This window comes from Pseudorca crassidens, chromosome 18 (genome assembly GCF_039906515.1).
Source record: "Pseudorca crassidens isolate mPseCra1 chromosome 18, mPseCra1.hap1, whole genome shotgun sequence".
NCBI classification, from domain to species: domain Eukaryota; kingdom Metazoa; phylum Chordata; class Mammalia; order Artiodactyla; family Delphinidae; genus Pseudorca; species Pseudorca crassidens.
The window spans coordinates 15,429,852-15,456,507 of record NC_090313.1 but is presented as its reverse complement, the minus strand read 5'-3'; positions in this window follow the sequence as shown (position 1 = coordinate 15,456,507).

Sequence of the window (26,656 nt, the reverse complement as noted above, 5' to 3'; positions counted from 1 at the left end):
ATACACAGTAGTTGGTACCTCTTAATCCCCCTGCCCCCCGCTTCCCTCTCCCCACTGGTAACCACTAGTTTGTTCTGTATATCTGTGAATCTGCTTCTTATTTGTTATATTCACTTGTTTATTTTTTAGATTCCACATATAAGCAATATTGTATAGCATTTGCCTTTCTCTGTCTGACTTATTTCACTAATCATAATACCCTCCAAATCCCTCCATGTTGTTGTCCATCTGTTTTTTAGGGTCCCAATGCCAAGGCTGTTTTACAGGCTCTCAGTGTGTAATATTTAATAGAGCAGTGGAGGTGTTTCTCTTTGATTTGGGGGGTAATGTGTCCCAGTCATCCTCAGAGTGCTTTAACGGAAGAGATCCAGGTTCTCCCCTGCCAGCCTCCTCCCTTTCACGCACCAGGGATCCTCCAGTAAAGCTTTAGGTTGAGGTCACTGGGAGGAAGGCCTTTCTCTCTCAGCCCTCTGTTCTGGCTTGCCAGGCCACATAGTTCTCTGGCTGCTGGAGGGAAGCTGGTGCTGGCCAGCATATCTAAAGTGGAAATACAGAGATTTTGGCTCTAGGGAATCAGTGTCACCAAGTACCCTAAAACAGATTCTGCCCTGAGAACCGATGGAGGAGGCTGATTTGGTGCTGGGCTGAGTCATCGTACAAAGACTCTGTATGGAGGCATTCCTTCAAGTCAAGCTTGCCTCACACGCAAACAGGCCTGGGTACACATGGCATAGCGTAAAAGTGACAGGCATCAACTGTCTTACCTCACAGACCCAATCACTTTCCATAGTACTGTCCAGCTTCTGAAGGGCTGTGTCTGGAATGTCCTAGTCTGTTGCCTCTCTGACCAGACCCACCTTCCCCCATTTCCTTCATGGCAGAGGTCTGAAGCCACTCACAGAGAAAAATCTAGTTAAACTATTCCCTGACATGGGGCTAGTCACCTTATACAGAAACTTATGTTGTTCTAAACTGAGCAGTCAATTTTTTTTTTTTTTTTTTTTTTTTTTGTGGTACGCGGGCCTCTCACTGTTGTGGCCTCTCCCGTTGCGGAGCACAGGCTCCGGATGCGCAGGCTCAGCGGTCATGGCTCACGGGCCCAGCCTCTCCGCGGCACGCGTGATCCTCCTGGACCGGGGCACAAACCCGTGTCCCCTGCATTAGCAGGCGGACTCTCAACCACTGCGCCACCAGGGAAGCCCCGAGCAGTCAAATTTATAGCAAGACAAACTGTGGTACAGGAGGCCTACTCACCATACGCTTATATAATTGAAACTCTGGTCAAGTGACTCTTCCCTGCACGATGGAAATAATTCCAAGGTAAATAATCTTTCTCCTAGGACAATGTCGCCTACCTATTTACCTAAGTAGTAAGGCTCACCCTGCAGAGCCAATCTCCATCAGAAATCACTGACAGCACAGGTCAGGAATCCAAAATGAAATTTAGGGTAAATACTAATCCATTGAATCAAATATGGCCTGTCTGAAACAAAAGCTCCAAGAAGAAATCTAAGGACTTAAGGAATAAATGTGCGTACGGATAAGACCAAATAGAAAGGAACTAAACATGAGTTGACACCTCAGAGAAGAAATGCAAAAACCTACACTAAAATAATTAAAGTTTAGCACCAACATGGTTAATAAAATACAAGAGACTCCAATTTCGGACAACAATACATGAAGGAAGTTAGTTTGTGCTGAAGGCAGCGATTGAAACTAGAATGGATACATTCTTGAATAAATAGCATTGAATGGAAATTCCCTGTTGGTCCAGTGATTAGGACTCTGAGCTTTCACTGCTGAGGGCCCAGTTCAATCCCTGGTTGGGGAAATAAGACCCTACAAAGTACAGACAAAAAAAAAAAAAAAGAAAGAAAAAAGAAAATAAATAGTATTGAAGTAATAGGTTATTTGGAAAAGATAAAATTTAATATGTATGTCACACCTTATAATATATATATATTATATATTATATATATGTGAATCAAAGGTTTAAATATTTAAAAAAATGAATCTATAAAAGTCCTAGAAATAAACATAGGTGATTTCTTTCTAATAATCTTGGCTTAGAGAAGACCTTTAAAAGTCATAAACCCACACACCATGGAGAACAAGACTGTTAAAACAGATTTACGAAAAACAGAAGTTTGTCGTATGGCAAAAATCACATAAAGAAAAATCAAAATATAAATGACAAGACAGGAAAAAAAGATAATTGTGGCAGGTATGCTGTAGATAAAAGGGGCTGTTCCTTTCATTTACAATGATACTGGATAAATCAGTAAGAAAAATACTAACAACCCAATTGAAAATTGAACAAAAGATCCAGAAAGCTGATCATAAGGGAAAAATGCAAATTGCTTATCAACCAGAGAAAAGATGCTTAATATCTTGCTCATAATTAGGGAAACAAATTAAAACAATGCGATATATAGTTTTTCACCTTACAGAGTGCAAAAGATCAAAAAATGTGTTGGCTAGGGTGTGGAACTGGCATTTTTATAAGACTTGGTGACATTTTATGAAAAACGAAGTCTATATACATTTTGATGGACATGTGTTTCAACACAACAACGTATTTCAGGGACACATCCTAAAGATATAATCATGCCTGTGTGTTGACGTCTCTGAAGAAAGATGTTATCACAAAACTGGTTGTAAAAGCAAGGGCTGCAAATGATACGTTGTGCTCATCAATGGAGGACTGGTTAAATTAATGTGGGGCATTGACACAATGGAATACCAGGGAAACAGAAAAGAGAGGCAGAGATCTATCTGCTCTATCTGATATCACAGGCTACCCAAAATATATCATGAAATGAAAAGTGCCAGACAGAAAAGAGTACTTATATATGTCCCCTCTGTGAAAAACCCAAAACAGTAGCATACGTCATCCTTGCATGTTTGTGGAAACTTAACAGTTGCTGCCTCTGGAAAGGGTTACCAGGGGGTCTAGGATGCGAGGGAAACTTACCTTTCCTTCAATAGTTTCCTTTGATGCACTCAAAGGGTCTAAAGGGAATAATCTCTTTAATGTAGAAAAAAATGGGAATATGCTTTTCTGTAACCATCTTGTAGCCAACTACCCAAATATGATTATTTTGATCATGCCTATATCAAAAATGTGTGTGTGGAGAGGCTGGGGCCGGTGAGATGGGATGCAGTAAGAACATATGACCCCCCCCCCAAAAAAAATAGAACATATGCCCAATTATACTAAGCGAAATAAGTCAAATACTGTATGATATCACTTATATGTGGAATATAAAAAATACAACAAACTAGTGAATATAACAAAAAAGAAGCAGACTCACAGATATAGAGAACTAGTGTTTACCAGTAGGGGGACAAAGTGGGGCCGAGATAGGGGTAGGGGATTAAGAGAGTAAGAGGTACAAACGATCAGGTATAAAATAAGCTACAAGGATGTAACACACAACATGGGCAACACAGCCAATATTTTATAATAACTATAAATGGAGTATAACCTTTAAAACTGTGCATCAATATATTGTACACCTGTAACTTATATAATATCACTGTACATCAACTATCTTTCAATAAAAAATGGTTAAAATTTAAAAATGGAAAGAAAAAAAAAAACTACACGCCAAGAATACAAAGGAATTTGGAACAACTGTACTGTTACAAAATAGATACAGATAACCAAATACAGACACCCCAGATACAGATACGATGTAACTCTTGATAAGTACAGTTTCTCTGCATCCTACAAGATTTGATAGGCAACACTTGCATTTTCATTCAGATCTTATTTGAGGGATAAAATATATTTTGTATAATATGACTATGGCTGTTGCTTTCTTTTAGCTAGTATTACCTGGTATCTGATTAATGTTTTTTTTATTTTTCTTTCAACTTGATGGGTCCTTATGGTTTAGTTTTGTCTCCTGTAAACAGTATAGGTCTGTCTTTTGTTATTCATCCCACATGACATTTTATTTCTCTTATTTCATAAAACTAATCAATATTAACTTATTATAATAACTGATATATTTAGAATTAATTTCAACCATCTTATTTTTTACTTTATTTATCCGGATTGTGTCATGCCATTTAAGAGGAAAAAGGAAACAAAATTATATATGTACAATATGAACATATATTTTACTCAATCTGTGTAAAAATATACATTATTGTGGAAGAGAGACCAGAAGGAAGGATATCTAAGTATTAATGATGTAATGATTTTTCTTAAAGAAGTGAAATTATGGGTGGTTTCTTCTATTTTTTTCCGTATTTTCTAAATGTTACATGATGAGCAGATATTATTTTTAGGGTAAAAAAAAATTGGCCAGCAAATTAAGATAAATTTTATTTAAAGAATAAAACTGATGAGGATGATGATGAACGACCCCACTCCCACTGGCAATCCTTCCCTTCATCCTGTCCAAAGAGCACCGGAGACTCCTAGGGTGTGTGTGTCTCCGCTCACCAGTCCCTAGACTGACTTTTCCTTTTATGTCTACAAATGGCAGTGTCCTCACGTGGCCCTTGACTCCTCAGGGCGTGCGAAGAAAGGGGAGGGTTAAGTGAATGCTCAGGGCCTTATCCTGCCATTGAGTCTCCTAGGATATCAGCAGGATGTGGCCCTGAGGTTTTTCCTCCCCTGGTTTCCCCAAGCAGAAAATGCCATCCATTGTCTAGACAGTACTTTGATGGACTGTGGATACAACCATATTAAAACTTTATCCGAAGTAGATGAAAATGTCTTGCAGCCACTTAAAATTTAATTTGTGGAGGTCAATGTTTGTTCACTCTTGGTTCCCAGCCTGGATGCAATTTGGCCGCCAATACCTACTGAAATGATTAGTCTGAATTTAATTTTGATGTACCCTTTATTTTTTGTAATTCTTGGCACTGTTTGTTATGCCTTCTGATGTTGGTCTGTGTCTTTGGTTAACGGGAGTTTTGTCTTTTCAAGCCCCAACTTTTAAAATCGAGGCTACCCTGTAAGAATTATAAAATCTCATACATTTTTCAAATGAGTGAAACACAGGACCTAAAAACAAGCCAAAGCAAAGGAAGCAGTAGTCTTATTGTTTTGGAATGATGAACAGCTCCACCCAGGGCTGTTTTAAAATCTTATTAAGTTCTGGACAGGACCAGCTACACAATTTGGAGGGCCCAGTGACAAATGAGAATGTTGGGTTCATTTTTAAAAAATTATTAAGACTTCCAAGATAACAACAGTAGATCATTAAGCCAATCTCAGGGCCCTTCTCAACAGGGGCCCTGTGCTAATGCACCGGTTGCATGTCCACAAAAGTGGCCTTGGCTTTGGACACTTCTGATGGGTCCCACCCCACATAAGTTCTCATGTCAAAATGCACTCACAGGGCTTCCCTGGTGGCGCAGTGGTTGAGAGTCCACCTGCCGACGCAGGGGACACGGGTTCGTGCCCCGGTCCGGGAAGATCCCACCTGCCACGGAGCGGCTGGGCCCGTGAGCCAAGGCCGCTGAGCCTGCGCGTCCGGAGCCTGTGCTCCGCAACGGGAGAGGCCACAGCAGTGAGAGGCCTGCGTACAGAAAAAAAAAAAAAAAAATGCACTCACATGCTAGAGAAGATATGCTTTAATGTTGGAATCATTTGAGAAAGGAGTTTGCTTTGAAATTATGTGGCTACAAATAACTCATTTACTTGATTGACTGTAATATCTCTATCCGTAGATTTCCTTACAAATAGTGTATATGTTTAGAAACACCTGTGCGGTGAGAAAACCAGACCTTTCAAATCACTTTATTTTTTTAATATTTATTTGGCTGCACTGGGTCTTAGCTGTGGCACACGAGATTTCATTGCCATGTGCAGGATCTTTAGTTGCAGCATGCGGGATCTAAATAGTTCCCTGACCAGGGATCGAACCCAGACCTCCCGCATTGGGAGCAAGGAGTCTTAACCACTGGACCACCAGGGAAGTCCCTCAAATCACTTTCATTAACATTTTCATAAATATTAAAATTGGCAATGAAAGGAGTTGTCATTGGTTGTGTTGTATGAATAATTAAATAACTGTAAATCTCAATATTATAGCTTTCTTTTGATATTTGAAGTTGATAATTGTGGGTTCTTTTCATTTTTTTTGCTTTTGTTTTTGTTTTCTTTTGGCTGCATCAGGTCTTAGTTGCAGAACGCGGAATCTTCCTTGAGGCATGTGGGATCTTTCATTGCAGCTTGTGGGCTCTTCCCTGCGGCGCATGGGCTTCTTTCTAGTTGTGGTGTGTGGGTTTTCTGTCTAGTTGTGGCACACAGGCTCCAGGGCATGTGGGCTCCGTAGTTTTTGTGGCACACGGGTCTCTTGCTGAGGCACGCGAGCTCAGTAGTTGTGGCACACGGGCTTAGTTGCCCCACAGCGCCACGTGGGATCTTAGTTCCCTGACCAGGGATGGAACCCATGTTCCCTGCATTGGAAGGTGGATTCTTTACTGCTGGACCACCAGTGAAGTCCCGATAATTGTTTTTTAGACCAGATATTGGCATAGGTCCCTGAAACACTCAACTCTCCATGTGCCGTGACTAGAGAACTTAATGGGGGAAAACGTGGTGCTAAGCACCCCGACTCCTATTCTGACACATCCCCTCGTTAGAGCAGACCAGCCCTCTTCCAACGCATCCCGCTCGTGCGCACACACGCACACACACACACAGAATGAAGGTCGCTGATAAAACCCATGGGACTACAAAGCTCTGTCTGGTACAGAGGACATTTAGGGCCTTGTTTTCTCATTTTGTTCACCTAAAGTTAGAACTGAGTGTCTTGGAATCTGTACACCCTGTAACAGACTTATTCTCACATCTCATTGGTTAAAATTGTACCACAAGTCCACTGGCAAGGGAACAGAATTCCTAAAAGGTCTAGATTCAACTCCTGAGGTGGTTGAATCCACCTTTTCTGAATCACAGGATGGCATGGAGTATAGATATCAGAACAAAACTGGGTCTGTGCCAGCAGGAAAAAAGGGTAACATTCAGCAATGTCCTCTCACCTGCCCACTTGGCCAGATACCTGCCTAAGCTCTGTCAATTGGACTTACCCACACAAGATTTTGATCTAGGAACTCCTGATGCCAAGAGACTGACCTCTGTGGAATCCATCCTGTCTTAGGTAGGGCTACTACAGCCAGCTTCCAGAAGTGTGGAGGTCATGGTTCTAACAGCAGGGTCCAAGGTCTAGGAACAGTGCAGGAGGCTATGTCTGTGGCCAGTGGCAGTAGCAAAGGCATCTTCACAAGCCTAGTAGGGCGGCACAATTTCGGACGTATTTTTTCTGTGGACACAGCCTTCAATCCTAGTTGTCCCCCCTACTGGACATTCTATGAATTATGCAAAAGCCTGTAATAACTTCTCCCCCTGATTAAGTTAGTAGCTTGAATTCTTTTTCTTGAGAGTCTGAACCTGTGATTATCCATCCCTTTCCGAGGGTCTAAGTCAGGACGTCACGTGTGAAAACGCCATGCAGAACCTAGGTGCACAGAAGAGAAATTCATTTCACCGGTGCTAGTTTACAGCTTAACAGTCCAGGAAATCCTCAATTTGAGCTTAAACTTTCTCGTTCGGATAACCCCAAACTGAACTCGGAAGCTTCAATTCTGCTTTCATGTGAGTTTTGCTTTAAATCCTGGAAAGGAAGGCGCAGCCTTATTCACTGAGCGAGACAACTCCTTCCTTCCGGGTTTGTAATGTTCCTCCCTCTTTGAGGGTGGCCTCGGGACCTCTCGGGGAGGCGGGAGGGGGAGGTGCTGAAACAGAAAGTTCCACAGTGCTCGAAAGACAAGCTTTTCCTATTTCATAATAAAGCCAAGTTCCATTATCACACTGACCCATTCAGCAAAGATGTGGCTGCACTGTACTAACATACGGGTTATTGGGGGGCATCTTAGGATATGACGAATTTGTCACTGTTTGGATGCTGTTGAGGAACGTGCTACAGTCCACGCAGACTAAACATAACATACTCAGAACAGAACAGGATAGAGGTGTCTACTGGTCACTGGTATTCATGTGGGAGTATTACGGGCTGCGATCTTTTTTTTTTTAATACATTTATTTATTTTATTTATTTATTTTTGGATCTGTTGGGTCTTTGCTGCTGCGTGTGGGCTTTCTCTAGTTGCGACGAGCTGGGCCTACTCTTTGTTGCGGTGTGCAGGCTTCTCATTGCAGTGGCTTCTCTTGTTGCAGAGCACGGGCTCTAGGCGCATGGGCTTCAGTAGTTGCAGCACGCAGGTTCAGCAGTTGTGGCTCACGGGCTCTAGAGCACAGGCTCAGTAGTTGTGGCGCATGGGCCTAGCTGCTCCGCAGCATGTGGGATCTTCCCAGACCAGGACTCAAACCTGTGTTCCCTGCATTGGCAGGTGGATTGTTAACCACTGCGCCACCAGGGAAGTCCTGGGCTACAGTCTTGACTTGGCATCCTCAGATCATCTTGAGTGAACTTCATAAGAGTATGAGGCAACCACACACCCATGTGGAATGGTCACACGAACCTTTAGAAGACCTGGGGCATCTGAAAGCCTTCAGACACCTGGAGACTTTTATGAGATGGACTATGGTTAGAGGGCAAGGATGCCTGCATATGCTACAGGAGCAGAGTTGGGGGTCTGCAAGTCCCTCCTGCAGCTCCTTCCTGGGCTCAGGCCCCTATCACTGCTGCAGGGACATAGACTCTCCACTGCAGTTACCTTCAGGTAGCGCTCAAATCCATTAACTCCACCATCTTCTTCTATCTTGGCCAGTCCTGGTGATTACAGCAGTATGTCTCCTTGTTTCAGTTCTCCTTCTGCTCTAGAGGAACCACGTGGAAAAACAATTCCTAAAACTAGGGAAGTCACAAGACCACTCCTGGAATAAACTGTCTAAAGTTGCTGTCAGGCATGGACACCTGGCAAAGATTCATTTGGAACTTTTGAGCGCTAGAAGTGTCCTCATTCTTCACGTAAGCTATTCGGAAGCCTCAACCGAAGAAGAATCATTAATACCACTGCAAAATTAAAGCCAGGCAAAACCTATAAATAGCTTGATCGTGAGTTCCATGCTGAGTTCCCCCATATTGCTATGAGTTTCTTCTCTTTGCCAATATGTGATAGAAAATTTGGAGCTCCCCGCCCAGGGTTTTTTTCTGTCTGCGCGGCTGGCGGGATCTTAGTTCCCCCGACCAGGGATTGAACCCGGGCCCACGGCAGTGAAAGTGCCAAGTCCTAACCACTGGACTGACATGGAATTCCCTGGAGCTCCTGTTTTCATCTTCAATGACATTATCTTTCCTATTCTGTCAGAACTGTGTAATTTAACCTGAGCCCTTCAGTTTTTCTTTCTTTTTCTTTCTAACTTAGCCCATATAATCCCCAAACAATGTGAATTTGTTCCTTGCCCAAAATGTCTTTACTGACTAATGATGCCTTGAAATTCCCTCTCCTGTGGATTAAGATTCCATCCAACTACTGTTCCTGAATTCATAGAATTCAGTGATGGTGCTGGTTTTCGTACAGGCACCAAATACTCCTGTAAGGTGGGAGATACCATTTGAATTTACAGGAAGAGAATCTGAGGCTCGGAGAAAGTCCCCGGTTTGCCAAGGCCACACATCTCAGTGACAGTGACATAGCTGGGCATAAACCCACATATTTTTGACTCAAAGCCAGCTGTCTTGACTTTCACCAGACAATAAAGGATCTTTACTGTCCAAATGTAGATGTATTACCTTGGCAAGGATGAGCTCCATATTAGACCACAGTTAACATAAACATCAGACAGTAAGTTAGCTGAGGAGCTCTGTCAGCTAAGCCCCAAGATGATGCAGAGAAAATGGGGACCAGTAAAAGGAGTGCAGGATACCTGTCCTGGTGACCTGGGCAGGAAGAGCTGGCAGAGGTAGTTACTGGAAATGGAAAAAGAAACAACTCTCCCCTCTTCATTATCCTGCTGCTTTGAGTGCACCCTGAATGCTGCCCAGCTATCTCCCTATTATTCATGTGTCATTTGTACCTCACTTCTACCCAACAGTGTTCTGTGACGTTTAAGATCAGATTGCCTGGATCTAGTTATCTCTCCTATTTCCCCTGTGTTAATCTGTCCTTATCCCAGAAGCTGAACCCTGATTTGAAGGTGAGTACTGTGTACCAAATTTTCTAGATTCATATTCATGTCTTCCATCTTTTACAACTCTTCTGCCTCTGGCTGAATGACACGTATTCTCTGAACTCAGTTTCTCATGGGTAAAGTGGGTACTAAAAAGTAGTATCTATTTCACAGAGTTATTATTTCTGTGAAAGTGCTTAATACATTTCCAGGCACATAGGAGTTGTTCAATAAATGGAAGCTATTACGGCAAGGTATTTTACTAGAATACTGAATTGGCTTGTCCCTTGCTATGGTCTGAATGTGTGTGTCCTGCCCGTCCCCCATCAAATTCATATGTTGAAATCCCAATCACCAAGGTGATGGTGTTAGGAGGTGAGACCGTTGGGAGGTGATTAAGTCATGAGGGCAGAACCTCATGAATGAAATTAGTGCCCTTGTAAAAGAGGCCTCAGAGAGCCTACTTGCCCCCTTCCACCATGTGAGGATGCAATGAGAAGTATGCAACCTGGGAGAGGGACCTCATCCAACCACGCTGGCACCCTCTTCTCCTATTCTGAGCCTCCAGAACTATGATAGATTTCTGTTGTTTGTAAGCTACCCAGTCTACAGTATTTTGTTATAGCAGCCAAAATGGACTAATACAGTCCCTATATCTTCCCTCCACCAATAAAGGAAATAGATAGCTAGGTTGCATTTTTTTTTTTTTTGCCATGCCACGGGATCTTAGTTCCCCGACCAGGGATGGAACCTGTGCCTACTGCAGTGGAAGCATGCAGTCCTAACCACTCGACTACCAGGGAATCCCCACCCCACCCCAGCTGCAATTACTTGACGGGAATTCTGGCACCAGGGAGAGTTGTGTGGGAAGCAGACATACTGCAACTTCCATAACACATTCCAAATTTCTTGAGCCATGGTTTTCACCTGGGGGAGACTTGGCCCTCCAGGGGACATATGGCAATGCCTGGAGGTATTTTTGGTTGTCACTACTTTTGGGAGGGTGCTGCTAGCTTCTAGTGGGTAGAAGCCAAGTATGCGGTTGAACATTCAACAATGCATGCATGGGACAGCCCTCCCAAATGTCAACAGAGCTGAGACGGAGAGACCCAGATATGGGGCCCAGGGTCTAAGGAGCTTGATGGGCAGGTGAGGAGAAGAGATTGAGTAGAATGTAAGATAGAAGTTGTAAATGAATAGAGCTGAGTCTTACGCACTGAAAAAACATAGAATCAGTCAGATTTCATTAAGGGAAAGACAATAACATAGACGAGCTGGAAAAACACCTTTTGGAAAAAAAATAATAAGCCACTTTATGTATTTACCCCAATGAGTAAACTCTTATTTTTGTTGTTGTTGTTTTGTTTGTTTCGTTTTCTAGAAAGGTATCAGATGGGATGGGGTAAAATCTTATTGTTGCAGCTGTTGATATTATTAAGAGTTACTGTCTTTTATAACCTCAATTTTTCTATAAGAACTCTGTATAATCTCCTTGTTGCTGCTTTTCGTTTTTCTTTTTCTTCCCCCTCAGCTTTATTGAGTTGCTGTATTTCTATGTAACGTAAAAGAAGATACTGGTGGGACTTTCCTGGAGGTCCAGTGGTTAGGACTCCACACTCTCACTGCCTAAGGCCAGGTTCAATCCCTGGTCGGGGGAACTAAAGTTCCACAAGCGAAAAAAAAAAAAAAAAAAGATATTGGTGCCCATGCTTGAGACAGAATGTGATGGTGGCAGTAACAGGAAGAGAACATGGCCCTTCTATTCCCATTGTCATCCTTGGAAAACCTGAGTTATAATTTGCTGCGACACACATGCAGTGTAAGGCAACAGGCCTCTGTGGAAAAACGGATTATCATAGCTGATATGAGTCACTGGGACCACCAGGCAGTGGGCCCAAAGCCCCAGGGTCAAGTCACACTTGAACCTTCTCAGTTTGTCAAGTACATCCATTGATCACCCCAAGTCAATGAATAGAGTGAGATGACAATGGACTCTTAAAATGGAATGTTAACCTTCTGTTTCATTATACTTGTTCACTCTCAAATGTCCTCCTAAATATTTTTAAAATAGAAAACTAATAGCCATATTCTTTGAAGCATATTTATTCCTGATATCTAAACACCTTATGTTTTTTCCTTTCAGAATTTTTGTTCATGACTAACTCTAATATATATATATATATATAGTGTGTGTGTGTGTGTGTGTGTGGTACGCTGGCCTCTCACTGTTGTGGCCTCTCCCGTTGCGGAGCACAGGCTCCGGACGCGCAGGCTCAGCGGCCATGGCTCATGGGCCCAGCCGCTCCGCAGCATGTGGGATCTTCCCGGACTGGGGCACGAACCCGCGTCCCCTGCATCGGCAGGCGGACTCTCAACCACTGCGCCACCAGGGATGCCCTAATATATATTTTTTAAACAGAGAAATTCTTATCTAATCTTTGAACTGTTTTCATACTTTTGAAATGGTTTTTGGAAGTTTTTTTGTTTTGGCCATGCCGCATGCAGAATCTTAGTTCCCTGATCAGGGATTGAACCTGTGCCCCCTGCAGTGGAAGCACAGAGTCTTAACCACTGGACTGCTAGAGAAGTCCCTTGAAAGTTTTTTGGATGTTAACTTTTCCATGCCACCATGACTTAAGCAAGAGAATAGTTGAATTTTAATAAAAATATCACATCTGTATCACTGTACTTTGTTTCTCTGTATTGCCTTTAACAGTACATCAGGTTGTAATCCTTAAAGCAAGGGCAGATTTGGCACTTATATTAAGTTCACATGGTTCTCTGCTAAACTTCTAAGTAAGCATTGATCTAGTGGAGAGTCAAAAGGCCTGAGATCTAATCATGATATCACTAATAGCATGTTTTGGGCAAGTCATCGCAAGTCATCAAATGCATCCAAGCTTCAAGCTCTTGCCTGTAAAATAGGACCCCTATTTTATATAAACACTCCTATCCTGTTTATATGAAGGCAGCTTCATATGCTGAACCTTTAAGGATGAGACAGTTGCTAAATCTGATAGTAGAGAAACAGCATTCTAGGCAGAGAACGTGTACAAAAAGAAGAGACTATACAGGAACACTGAGTGGGTACATATTCAGCTGAAATGTAGGGTTTTTTTTTCCATTTTACAAAAATGTCATTTTTAATCTCAAGTGACAACCAAAAGTATCTGTTGCCAAAGGGAGATGATATTTATTTATTTTTTAAATACATTTATTTATTTATTTTTGGCTGTGTTGGGTTCTGGTTGCTGTGTGTGGGCTTTCTTTAGTTGCAGCAAGAGGGGGTTACTCTTCATTGCTGTGCGCGGGCTTCTCATTGCAGTGGCTTCTCTTGCTGTGGAGCACCGGCTCTAGGCGTGCGGGATTCAGTAGCTGTGGCTCACGGACTTCAGTAGTTGTGGCTCGTGGGCTCTAGAGCACAGGCTCAGTAGGTGTGGCACATGAGCTTAGTTGCTCCGCAGCATGTGTGATCTTCCCGGACCAGGGATTGAACCCGTGTTCCTGCACTGGCAGGCGGATTCTTAACCACTGCACCATCAGGGAAGTCCCTCTGTCGTATATCCTAATGATAAACTCCACAGTTGAGATTACCTGTCCATGTTTTTTGCCTGACAGAGTTCAATTTTTATCTAGTTATTTGTATTTAATTTTCATTTAATTTAGTTTTATTTTTGGCTGCACCGTGTGGCAGCGGGTCTCAGTTCCCAGACCAGGGACCGAACCTGGGCCAAGGCAGTGAAAGCACAGAGGCCCCCAGCCACTGGACTGCCAGGGATTTCCCTAATTTTTATTCTTTATGCAATAGTGAGATGTAATAAAGGCATTCCAAAAATAGTTGCAAATAACTGTTGCAAATTGAATTACCACAAGTCCACAGACATCACCTACGGATGATCTGGACCTATCTGCCATAATAAATGATCACAGATAATGTAACTGAGACAACCTGGGAGTCAGGGAGGTTTGAAGGAAGAAAGCAGACTGACTGAAGTAGATGTGATTTATCCTGACAGTTCAGGCTCCCAAGTCACACTGGGAGCCCCTTGCAACAGCTGGGGTTTCTTTCACTTGGGACGTTCTAAACATCTCTCAAAGCAATAACATACAATCTGAGAATATGGGGATTCAAACTGTGAAATGAGAAACTCTAGGGTTGTTGTTCTCAAAGTTTTTGGTTACAGAACCCTTTCATTCTCTTAAATATTACTGAGCATCTTCAAAGAGCTTCCCCTTCTATGGTTAAACCTGCTGGTATTTACCATATTAGAGAGCAACACTGAGAAATGTTTAAAATATTTACGAAGTCAGTTAAAAATAACAATGATAAACCTATTCAGCTTGACATAAATATCTCCCACACTTGCAAATTTCTTTAATATCTACTAGTGTAACAGACAACAGCTGGATTCTCATACTTGTTTTTGCATTCAATCCATCATTACATGTGGTTTCAGTTGAAGGATATGCAGAAAATCTGGCCTCACCCTGATATATGGTTGGAAAAAAAGAATCTCAAACACCTCCTGAAAGGGTCGTGGGCACCCCCAGGAGTCCTCAGACCACACTCTGAGAACTGCTGCTACAGACTTAAACAACTGTATATATATAAATTTTTTTTTTTGGCTCCGCCACTGCACAGCATGCAAGATCTTAGTTCCCTAACCAGGGGTTGAACCCATTCCCTCTGCAGTGGAAGTACAGATTCTTAACCACTGGACCTCCAGGAAGTCCCTACAACAAACTGTAAATACACATGGTAGAGATTCTGATATTAACTTCTTGTTCTTTTCATAAGGAAACTGGGGACATTCTCAGGCAGATATGGACCATTTTTCTTACTGTATTTGGGGTCTGTTGATTCTACTCTGTGGACCTTGTGCCGATCCCTAGGGTTTTTACTTCCTTCTTTCAGAGTCATTCTTATTCACAGCAGAATGATTCTTGGATTCTGCGTACAATTACTCAAGGGTCTTACTAAAAAGAGGCTTTTACTTGGTGGAATTTTAGGGAGAGTTTGCTTCTGTTAGGCTCTGCTAACGAGCCTACCCTTACCTTTTATATATCACCCAGGGATGGAACGTGCAAGCCTTGTGGTAGTGCAGACTCTTTGCCTGAGACCTCTGTTCTCATAGCCTGCTGCTATGAGAACAAAATCCTGTTCATTCCTCACGAATAGTAATTTCCAAACTAGGTTTCGGCTAAAAACAGATTTCCACCTAATGCCTAAACATGGCTGCCATGATGCTCTCTGTGTCACCCACTGAACACCCCTTCCACTGGAAGAAGGAAGTATTCTGGGCCTCCCTGGAGGCACAGTGCTTACGAATCCGCCTGCCGGGCTTCCCTGGTGGCGCAGTGGTTGGCAGTCTGCCTGCCGGTGCAGGGGACACGGGTTCGTGCCCCGGTCCGGGAGGATCCCACATGCCGCGGAGCGGCTGGGCCCGTGAGCCATGGCCCCTCGGCCTGTGCGTCCGGAGCCTGTGCTCCGCAACGGGGGAGGCCACAACAGTGAGAGGCCCGCGTACAGAAAAAAAAAAAAAAAAGAATCCGCCTGCCAATGCAGCGGACACGGGTTCAAGCCACGGTCTGGGAAGATCCCACGTGCCACGGAGCAACTAAGCCCATGCGCCACAACTACTGAGCCTGTGCTCTAGAGCCCACAAACCACAACTCCTGAAGCCCAGGCACTTAGAGCCCATGCTCTGCAACGAGAAGCCACCGCAATGAGAAGCCCACACACAGCAACAAAGACCCAACGCAGCCAAAAATCAATAAATTAATTTTAATTAAAAAAACCTTTAAAAGAAAAAAAAGAAGGAAATATTTTAAGGATTTACAGTTTAACCACACCATGCCCTCTGCTGGGTGGGTGTGGATTCAAGGCTGCATGAAATGAAAGCATTGCCCACTAGCATAAGAACGACAAGCTATGTTTGGTTTTGCTTTTTAAATGTGTGGTAACAACTATGTCCTCCTGCGGGAAATGACATAGCAAGTGAGAGATGCAGCCAGGACCAACTGTTTTGTCGGAATGTTCCTGGTGTGCCTGGCTCTCATATAGAATAAGCCTGATGTCTTCATATTCAAAATCCTTTTCTCTCCCTTACCTGAGCTCAGTGTTTCATTTACAACCTTTATCACACCCTCTTATCCTTGAGTCACTGTTGGAGTTAGATTTCAAGACCCTCAAGATCCTTGATTTTACTCTCAGTTAAAGGAAAAAAGCATCTAGGGAATTCTCTGGTGGTCCAGAGGTTGGGACTCCAAGCTCTCACTGCCTAGGGCCCAGGTTGTATCCCTGGTTGAAGAACTAAGATCCCGCAAGCCACGGTGTGGTCAATGAAAAAAAGAATAAAAACAGTTAAATTTTTCTTCAAATTGAAGATCTGAAAATTCAAAGTGACTTGCCTTTGCTAATTTCCCCAACACATAAATGATTCCAAACTAATGGGTATCTAGAAAATCTAAGTTATGCAAGATTTAAGAATATTGTAATAATTAACAATATCAGTTGTATCTTATATGCAATAAATATTAACGTATTAATTGCACTGTTCCAAAGCCTTCAATCTGCTATCGTGAACAGATACGTGCCTTTATGATGTATAATAATTTAAAAGTTTCAGAGACAGTGCTTCAAAGCTTTAATGTTCACACAAATGACCTGGGAATCTTGTTAAAATGTTGACTCTGGTTCAGGAGGTCTGAGAACTTGTATCTTTCTTCTTTATTTTTCTTCAATTTTAGCCATGCCACATGGCTTGTGGGATCTTAGTTCCCCGATCCCCAACCAGGGACTGAACCCAGGCCCCTGGCAGTGAGAGGGCAGAGTCCTAACCACTGGACCACCAGGGAATTCCCGAGAACTTGTATTTTTTTTTTAATAAATATATTTATTTATTTATTTTTGGCTGCATTGGGTCTTTGTTGTTGGGTCTTCGTTGCTGCACACAGGGTTTCTCTAGTTGCGGAAAGTGGGGGCTCCTCTCTGTTGCAGTGCGCGGGCTTCTCATTTGGTGGCTTCTCTTGTTGCAGAGCTCGGGTTCTAGAGCACAGGCTTCAGTAGTTGTGGCTCACAGGCTTAGCTGCTCTGCGGCATGTGGGATCTTCCTGGACCAGGGCTTGAACCTGTGTCCCCTGCATTGGCAGGTGGATTCTCAACCACTGCGCCACCAGGGAAGTCCCGAGAACTGGTATTTTTTACCCTTTCCCAGGTGACGCCGCTGCTGTTGATTCATGGGCCACACAGGGTACAGAGCATGATACCTGCCTTTAATCATTATTTCAATTGAATTTTTTAAAATACGCCAAAAAGTAAAATAGTGACTTAATGTTTTCTTCTTGCCACCAGGATGTCTTACTTTGTTTAGAATATATTACATACATATTTTTGTCTCTCTGTAGTTATCAGTCTCTTGCTTAGATCAATAGTACTTATTAGCACAGGAATCTGGGAACTTTATCTGATAAAGAAACCCTTTGTTTACTTGATATTCAGAAATCAGGCCAGGAGCCAGCATTTGTATAGCAGAATTAGGTTCCCATGGCAACCTCAGGGCTTTGCCACTTTTGTTGCTACGTAGGATAGGAAAACTCCAGAGGTGGACCTTAAAGCTCTTTGTGAGCTAAATCCTGTTCGGCAGCGTTTTAACTCCTCCCTATTGTGTGCCTGTTGTATCAGAGGATTCGTCTTCAACAGTTTCTGGTGAGAACTGCCTCCTGGAACAGCTTGTGAAGTTCTTGGGGCCTGCTGTCTGATTACGTGTGTCACACGCTCATCTTTATAATCCCTCGTCTTCTTGAGCAACAGCAGGAATGGTCTGGTGTTGGAACCTTCCGTGTTAATGAAAGAAAGTCACTCTTACATAATTGCATGATGTCATTTTTGCACCCCTGTAATGCCTTTGTTACCCTGTGGCCCTTCCTCCTTTTAACACTTGGCATGGAAGAAATAGACCACACAGAGAGCAAAAGGAATGAAAGAATGGAATTCTTGAGTTTTTCAGCTTGAAGGGAACTGGTGCTGGCATAAAGAGCACGGTTTACAAGAAAACGTATCCAGCCAAGTTTTCCTCCACAGAAGAGAGACTGAAACACAAGTCACCGGAGAGCAAAGGTTTGGGAAGAGAGTTGGAGATCCCTGTCCCCAGCTGTCACCATCCCCAAACTCCTGGGGAAGGGCAAGTTAGGGGGGATACAGGACATGGCTTGTGCCTTACTGTTAATGCAAGTTTGTGCGCCCGACGCAAAGTGAGGCCAAACCGAAACGCTGGAGTTTGGAGCAGAGAAAGTTTTATTGCAAGGCCATGCAAGCTTATGCCCTAAAAATCCTCGAGCTCCCTGAAGGGTTTCAGCAAAGCCCTTTTAAAGGCCAGGTGAGGGAAACGGGTGGCAGGGTATGTGATCAGCCTGTGCACAGTTCGCTGATTGGCTGATGCTGAGGTAGCAGGGTGGTGTCCCAGAGATAAACGTTATCAGTCCTTAGGCTCCAGCAGGCCTGGGGCTGTGTGCTGATGGTCGTTATGTCCTTAACATTTTCCATTTGTTGGAAGGGGTGGGGGGGTTTACATCTACAAAACCACTCAGGAAATGTGCATCAAATACTATTATCTAGGTACTTCAGAGAGGAGCTAAAGCAGAGGATACAGGGGAAGGCCTGTCCCCCACCGCCGAAGGCCCCATGGGGCCCTGCTCAGTTACAATTCCCCCCTTTTCTTTGATACTCCTCAATCTTGAGGAGACAAATTTTTTTTTAACTTATTTATTTATTTTTGGCTGCGTTGGGTCTTCCTTGCTGCGCACGGGCTTTCTCTAGTTGCGGTGAGCAGGGACTACTCTTTGTTGTGGTGCGCGAGCTTCTCATTGCGGTGGCTTCTCTTGTTGCAGAGCACGGGCTCTTGGTGCGTGGGTTTCAGTACTTGTGGCACGCAGGCTCTAGAGCACAGGCTCAGTAGCTGTGGCGCACGGGCTTAGTTGCTCCGCAGCATGTGGGATCTTCCCAGACCAGGGATCAAACCCGTGTCCCCTGCATTGGCAGGTAGATTCTTAACCACTGTGCCACCAGGGAAGTCCTGAGAACAAGTTTTGAACAAGAAAAGGAATAAAGGTGCGGATAAGGAGGTTACTTGACAGAGGTACCCACATTCCGGCCAACACTGCTTTGAGAATGGCTTGGGGCACAGCTACTCCATTTTTACTTCCACATGCATTTTTTTCTTCAATGGTCAAAGCAGATGTCACCATTAGTGATTTTAATGCTTTTCTATATATGAGAAGATGCAAGGATTTGGACTCATAAAATCTTCTGAAAAGATCTAACTATCTGAAGGCCTGTTCTGTCAGTTTTTCCCAGAGCACAGCGTGCCTCATTCCTCATCTCCACCTTGAACTCCTTTCAGGGGTGCTGAAGGTCAGCGGCTGCAGTGGCGAGGTAGACTGGCAAGTGCCAATTTTCAGCTGGGAAGTAGATGAGGACTCAGTTACATCCGTCCTTTAAAATCCTGTAGCAGGGGCTTCCCTGGTGGTGCAGTGGATAAGAATCTGCCTGCCAATGCAGGGGACACAGGTTCAATCCCTGGTCTGGGAAGATCCCACATGCCACGGAGCAACTAAGCCCGTGCGCCGCAACTGCTGAGCTTGCATTCTAGAGCCCGTTAGCCACAACTACTGAAGCCCGCACGCCTAGAGCCCATGCTCTGCAAAAAGAGAAGCCACCGCGATGAGAAGCCCGTGCACCGGAGCGAAGAGTAGCCCCCGGCTCACCGCAACTAGAGAAAGCCCACACGCAGCAACAAAGACCCAACACAACCAAAAAAACAAACAAAAAAAATCCTGTAGCAAAGGTGATTTTGAAAACAAAATAAATTTTAAAAATATCTGCCCAGAAAAGTGGAAACCACTTTGCTAAAGTTTAAGAGACAACAACAGGAAGATAAATAAGAACCTTGCTTAAATCTAGAGAATGTTGTTACCGAACCAAAGCCAATCCGCTGACGCTGGGTTGTGGTGAAGGAAAATGTAACTTTGTTGGAAAGGTGCCAATACAAGGAGGACAGGTGGCTCATGCTCTAAAACCCCAGGCTCCCCGATGGTTTTGGGGGGAAAGTTTCTACAGGCAAAATCTGGGGTGAGGGCTGCGGGGTGTGGCTGATTGGTTGGTGGTGAGGCAACACAGCACTGCTCCAGGAATCCCGTGCGCAGCCTGAAGTTACCGTCCTCCACCTGGGCGGGGGCCTCAGTATATTCCTTGAGGGGGAACCAGGACCCTGTCCCCAAGGCTGCACTATTGTTTCCTGACTGCTCCTCTTTCTTCTGCATTCGCTCCCTTCCCTGATTAGCAACTGTCTGAATCTGCCCTTTGGAAGTCAGGGAAGGTCAAGGAGGTTGAAAGAAGCCTATTTCCTACAAACAAGAAAGAGGGACACAGTCACAGAAAGGATTTGTGCCCAGGAGGGCCCCACAGGGTCCCGCTCCATTTCAGTATGATCTGTAATCAGGTTAGGCCTATAATCCATACTCTTCATCCTCCACAGTACAAGCACAGACACACTGTTTCCACATTGACAAGGCCATCTTCGCCTGTTACCTGGGAGCCCAGACCTGGTTCTCTGTGCACACTGATGTCTAGGCCCTTTCCTTTCCCATTTAACTAATACCCAATTCTCTTCTGCAAATAAAGGACACTCAGGACTCTCACTCATTTCAGGAGAAACATCAAACCCCTAAAAATAGGGAGTTACCTTATGGGTAAAAAAACAACAAAATAAAACAAAAAACATTACATTAATACCTTCTCTCTTTGGACATTCAGGCATAGGGTCTCTTTCTCTTTATCAGGATTATCTCCACTGATAACAAAGGAAACAGTGATTAAAGGTAAGGTAGTCCCCTTCATTTTCAGCAGCCCATGCTGTGACGAAACTGTCACCAACAAAGCCCATTAACAATTCCCTGGGAGAAAAATTGAATCTGAGTAATAAAATAAACCCTAACTTTTTCTTTCCCTTTGTGCTTAGTCTAGTTTTGAAGCAGGAGGGAAGGGGGCAGGGTACAATTTTTAAAAGAATGACTTAGACACAGGACATAACGAAAACTGAATAGAACCAACTAGGTCCAAGTGGCGGAAGATTCTACTTCCAGTAGACCTTGAGCCTCATTATATGTTCACTGTAATACATTAGCATGCGAAATGACACACCCACCAGAGCTATGACAGTTCTGAGGCCAACCACAAAAGGTTAAAAAGTGGGCAGTGGACCAATGCCTGGAGATCCCCACCCCTTCGCCAAAATAATTAGAATAATCTTCCCACTCATTAGCCTATGAAATTACCCAGCCCATAAAGACTAACCACACCGTATTTCAGGGCCTCTCGCCTTCTGAGATGTCCGACACTCTGTCTGTGGAGGGTTTCTCTCTAAATAAATCCACTTCTTACCTACCACTTTGTCTCTCACTGAATTCTTTCTGCAAGGAGCTGGGTTTAGGCTGGGTTCGAGTCCTGGGCACTTGGATTCAAGTCCCAATCTGAGCTGCAGGGCTTCAGTTTCACTTGCTTACAGGGCGCGCAGAGGCCTCGCACCTGGCCCTTCAGACCAGAGTCCCTAGTGCAAAATGGCTGTGCTGACACCTCAGCTTGGCTGGCCCGGGGCAGAAATGCTACGCTTGGCACTTGAATCTGGTACACCCCCTCCCCAAGAACTTTATAAAGCAGCCCTGCCTACGGCCTTTTGGAGAGAGTATGTACTCTAGCCAGGAGCTTGCACCTCTCCATTTTTTGATCAAAGACTAAAGATGTCCTTTGCTTCTGAACAGTACTTAGTTCAGAAGGGCAGCCCTAGAACTGGTAACTTGGCAACTACCCTCACACCAAAAAGGCCAGATCCATCCTATTACTCCCTAGTCTATACGAAGGATGAATTACACAAAGCCCAGAAATGGGGCTTCAAAAGAGATCTAGGAGGCCATGGACGGGTAGTTAATGAATGTGGGCAATACTTTTTACCCCAAACAGCAGCTTGTCAAGTCAAAAGGGAGGCTCATCAAGGAACTCACTATGGGAGGGATGCCCGGTATAATTGGTTAGTTCACCTCATGGTAACTCCCGGCACGAAAAGTATAATTAGTCTGATAGTTGAGACGCATCCCAACTGCACAATGAACATCCCCAACACCAGACCCCCAGAGGCCCCCAGATAAGGCCTATTCAGACCAGAGGGACAAATCCTGGAGAAGACTGACAGACTGACTTCACTGTCATGCCGAGAGCATAGGGCAACTTCAGGTATCTCTTGGCGCTAGTGGACATGTTTTCAGGGTGGGTAGAAGGGTTCCCCGCTAGAACTGAAATGGCAGGCGAAGTGGTTAAAGTAAAAGAGATAATCGCCGGGTTTGGGCTCCCAGGATCCTTACAAAGTGCTAATGGCTCAGCATTCCTGTCTCAAGTGACAAAAGGGATGACAAGTGCCCTGGGCATAAAATAAAATGGACCTTGCAGTCAGCCTGGCGACCCCAATCATCAGGGAAGGTAGAGAGATCTAATTAGACCTTAAAGTGAACCTCAGCAAAGCTATGCCAGGAGACTCAAGAAAACTGGATTCAGTTAATTCCAACTGCTCGACTCAGCCTGTGGTTATCCCCAAGGGATAAGTTAAAGGGTGTTTGAAGTCATGTACCGTAAACCCACTCCCCAAGCCCAAGAGAAGTGACACTTTAACCCCCTTGAAATGGTACGACTCGAGTGTGTCCTCCAGGTAGGAGACACCGCGGTAACCAGGTGCTGCCCGCACCCTCCGACCTGCCCCCCACCCCTTCCGGCCACAGGACCAGGTGTATCTGAAAACCCGGAAAAGCTGCGGCCCCGCGATACCAGCGACTCCTTAGAGGAACGGACCCCACTTGGTGATGCTACGCACCCATCCGCCCGGAAGCCGCTGGGCGTCACTCCACGGGGACACGACACTCGCGTGAAGGGGGCCCCGGAGCCCCAACCTCCAGAGGGACAACCTGGGGAAACAGACCCCCCTGGTTACTCGTGCGAACCCCTCTCTGACCTAAAGCTTCTCTTCCGAAAATCAACAAAAGTCTGTCTCAAAAGAGCAGACGACTAATTGTAGGAATCAACTGTGCTCAGAGGGGAGCTAGTGACCTTGGCCGGGGGAACCATACACAACACTGACATCATAAAAAAGCTAACAGCCACCCTGGCCACAGCGGCCAGCGAGACCGGCCCGGACTTCCAGATGTGACAAAAGTCCGCCGACTCACTGACCGGTATGGTCCTGGGGGACCGAGTTGCCCCGGATCATCCTTAGCTTCCCCAGGGAGGAGGGGGGCGGGGGTCTGTGCACCGGGCAGCACGTGAAGCTGTTTTCACGTGGACGCACGCGGCCTAATTGGAGGAGGCGCGCACAGACCACTGGGAAGGCCGCTTGGCTGCAGAAACCAGGCCGCCTGACCTGGTGAACACTTCTGGAACCGGGGAAACGCCGGCCACCCTCGCGCCGCTGGGGTTGGGCCTTTCCTGGGCCCCTTAATGACCCTCCGGATCTATAAAACTCCAGACGGCGGTCACTCACGGACGCAACAGTTAGGGCTGGGGCGCCGGGGGGCCACCAGACACGGCTACAGGCGGCGGGAGACGTCCTGCTCCTCCCCCCGGGGCCTGACGACCTCACACTCAGCAGGAAACAGCTCCAGGAGCCGAACCTGCGCCCCTCAGCACCCCTCAGGAACGAGGCGCAGGACGGAAGCCAGAGGAGGGACGTGTCACCGGCAAAGCCCATCAACAAGTCCCGGGGAGGAAACACAGAATCTGGGTCGTAAAATAAAATCTTACCTTTTTTCTTTTCCTTTGTGCTTAGTCCAGCTCGCACCCGGCCCTTCGGAACAGAGCCCCGGCTGTGAAACAGCTGCGCCAACACCGGAGCCCAGCGGGCCTGCACCCAAAGAAGCTGCACCCATCACCGTGATTCAAGATGGCGGTGAGGGAGCCGTGTGCAGAGACGCTGCACCCGGCCCCGCAATCTGGAGCATAGCTGCGCCCGACCCACCAAAACTCCGCCCCCCTCCCCGCTCACGGAACCAATAAAGCAGCCAGGCGAGTGCTTTCCGGGGGAGTGTGTGCCAGAGCGTAAGCTGTCGCCTCTCCCTTCTCTCTTCTCTCATCAAAGACTAAAGCTTTCCTTTGCTTCTCATCTGAACTTGGGATCCTTCTATGGGCACCAGGTGGAAGGACTCCTGTTGGGGTCTGACTCGGGAGGGTCGGTGACAGAACAGGAAGAAATCAAACCCTCTTCTGCCCAATAAAGGTATGTGACATCTCCTAAGGGAGAAAAAGTGAGCTAGCTAAGAAAATTATTGGTTTCTTAGATGTGAGTGCAGTCTGCATCGTTCCCTTGAAAAGTGGTTATTTACTTTTGGAAACTTGTGCCTCCCCTCCTGATAGAAGCCAGGTGAGGTTTATAGACCTTCTTGTTGTATCAGGTCAGAGGCTTAAAGAAACAGACACTCAGGAACCTCTCAGGTGGGATTCTGGAAGAAATCCCTCTCAGGTGGGATTCTGGAAGAAAATCCGTTGTCCGGGAGACCCAGGCTCACACAAGACCCAGGAGCCAGCAGCATCAAGTGTTTTCTCCTTCAGACGGCCCACCCTACTGACCTGAGCCCCAGCAAACGCCCCTGTCACTCTAAACGGAGTGATTTAGACTTGAGACTTGGCGACTGGCCAGGGGAATGGAGCCTGACGCAGGTGATGAGACCCTCCTGGGGATGAGGTTTTCCTACGAGGACGGGTCTCCTGAAGGTGATGGGTAGAGATTCACGTGAAGAGAGTTGAACAAGGGCCCTCAATAAAAAACCAGGGGCAAGAGGAATGGTGTGGACCCTGGGGAGTTCCCACGAAGGGACCTTTTTGCAAAAGGCCCAGTTCTTTAAGTGATTTCCCTTTTAGAATCTGGGAAAAGACAAGTTGTCAAAAACCTAAGCCATTTCCTTCTGCACTGAAATAAATTCCCTTTTGAGTTTATTCCGGCCCTTGAGTTAACTGAATTAGAATATCCCTCCCAGTGCAGTGCTGCAGTTCTAGGGAGGCTGATGGGACAGGGTGGTGAGATGAGAAAGGGGACCCAGTCTCCTCTCCTCTACTCACTGACCTACTGGGGAGAGAGTATCATCCTGTCAAGTGGACCGTGACCCAGAAACTCAGGTCTTGAGCGACAGCCCTGTGGAGGGTGACAGAGCCAGGAGGTGAGGGGAAATTCCGCACAATATCAGGGAGCTCTTAGTGCAAGGCTCAAGCACGCCAGTGAGAATGAATCTGCTGTCTGTCACTACATAACCCACCCGAGACATAAGTGGCTTAAAACAGCGGTCATTTATTCATGGCTTAGTACAGTTGTGAGGGCTGATTAGGCGGTGCTGTTGCTGGCCTCCCTGGGCTCACTCACAGGCCCAGCTGGAGGCCCAGCTGGCGCTGGGTGTCCAAGACAGGCCTCACTTCCATCGCAGGGCTGAGCTGGGATGGCTGGAAGAGATGGGATGGACTGGTTTCTCTCTCCACGTGGCCTTTCATCTCAGGCTGCTTACAGTTTGGTGGTCAGCGAGGGAGTCTGATGGGGTAAGCTGTGAGCTAAGGTCTCCTAAAGGATTAGAAGGCAGCAGTGAGTTTGCCCAAGGGTGAGAGGCTGGTAAGAGGGAGGAAAGTGATTTATAAGAGGGAAAAACATGTGCCAAGATACTGTGAGGGAGGAGGAAGTATGATGCTTTCTAGAAAAACAGGAATAAAGTTAGGCTGGTTACTGCACAGAATACAAGAAAAGATGGAGGGTGGCTGCCAGGCCATGCAGGTTCAAGGAGCTGAGGATTTTCTGTTTAATCTTCATACTAGGAAAAATGGGAAAGATTAAAAGGTTTTAAGCAATGCGGTGACATGATACAAGTTGCTCTTTAAAGAAAGAGCATGGGGGTTTCCCTGGTGGCGCAGTGCTTAGGAATCCGCCTGCCAATGCTGGGGACATGGGTTGGATCCCTGGTCTGGGAAGATCCCACGTGCTGCGGAGTAACTAAGCCCATGCGCCGCAACTACTAAGGCTGTGCCCTAGAGCCCGTGCTTCGCAACAAAAGAAGCTACCGCAATGAGAAGCCTGCGCACCGCAACTAAGAGTAGCCCCTGCTCGCCGCAACTAGAGAAAGCCCCCGTGCAGCAACAAAGACCCAACGCAGCCAAAAATAATTAATTAATTATTTTTTTAAAAAAATTAGAGCATGGTTATGTATTCGAGGTATTGCAGGGGGACTGGAAGCAGGCTTTCTCAACCTCAGCACCACTGACATTTTGGACCAGATAATTCTCTGTCAGTGGTGGGAGCTGTCCTGTACATTGTAAGATGCATAGCAGTGTCCTCGACCTCTACACACTAGATGGCAGTAGTCACTGCCCCTGCCTCCCCCGCACTTAGTTGTAACAACTGATAATGTATCCAGACATTACCAGATGTCCTCTGGGGGAGCCGAATTCCCAGTTGAGAACCACTGGGCTGGAGTGAATGCAGGGCT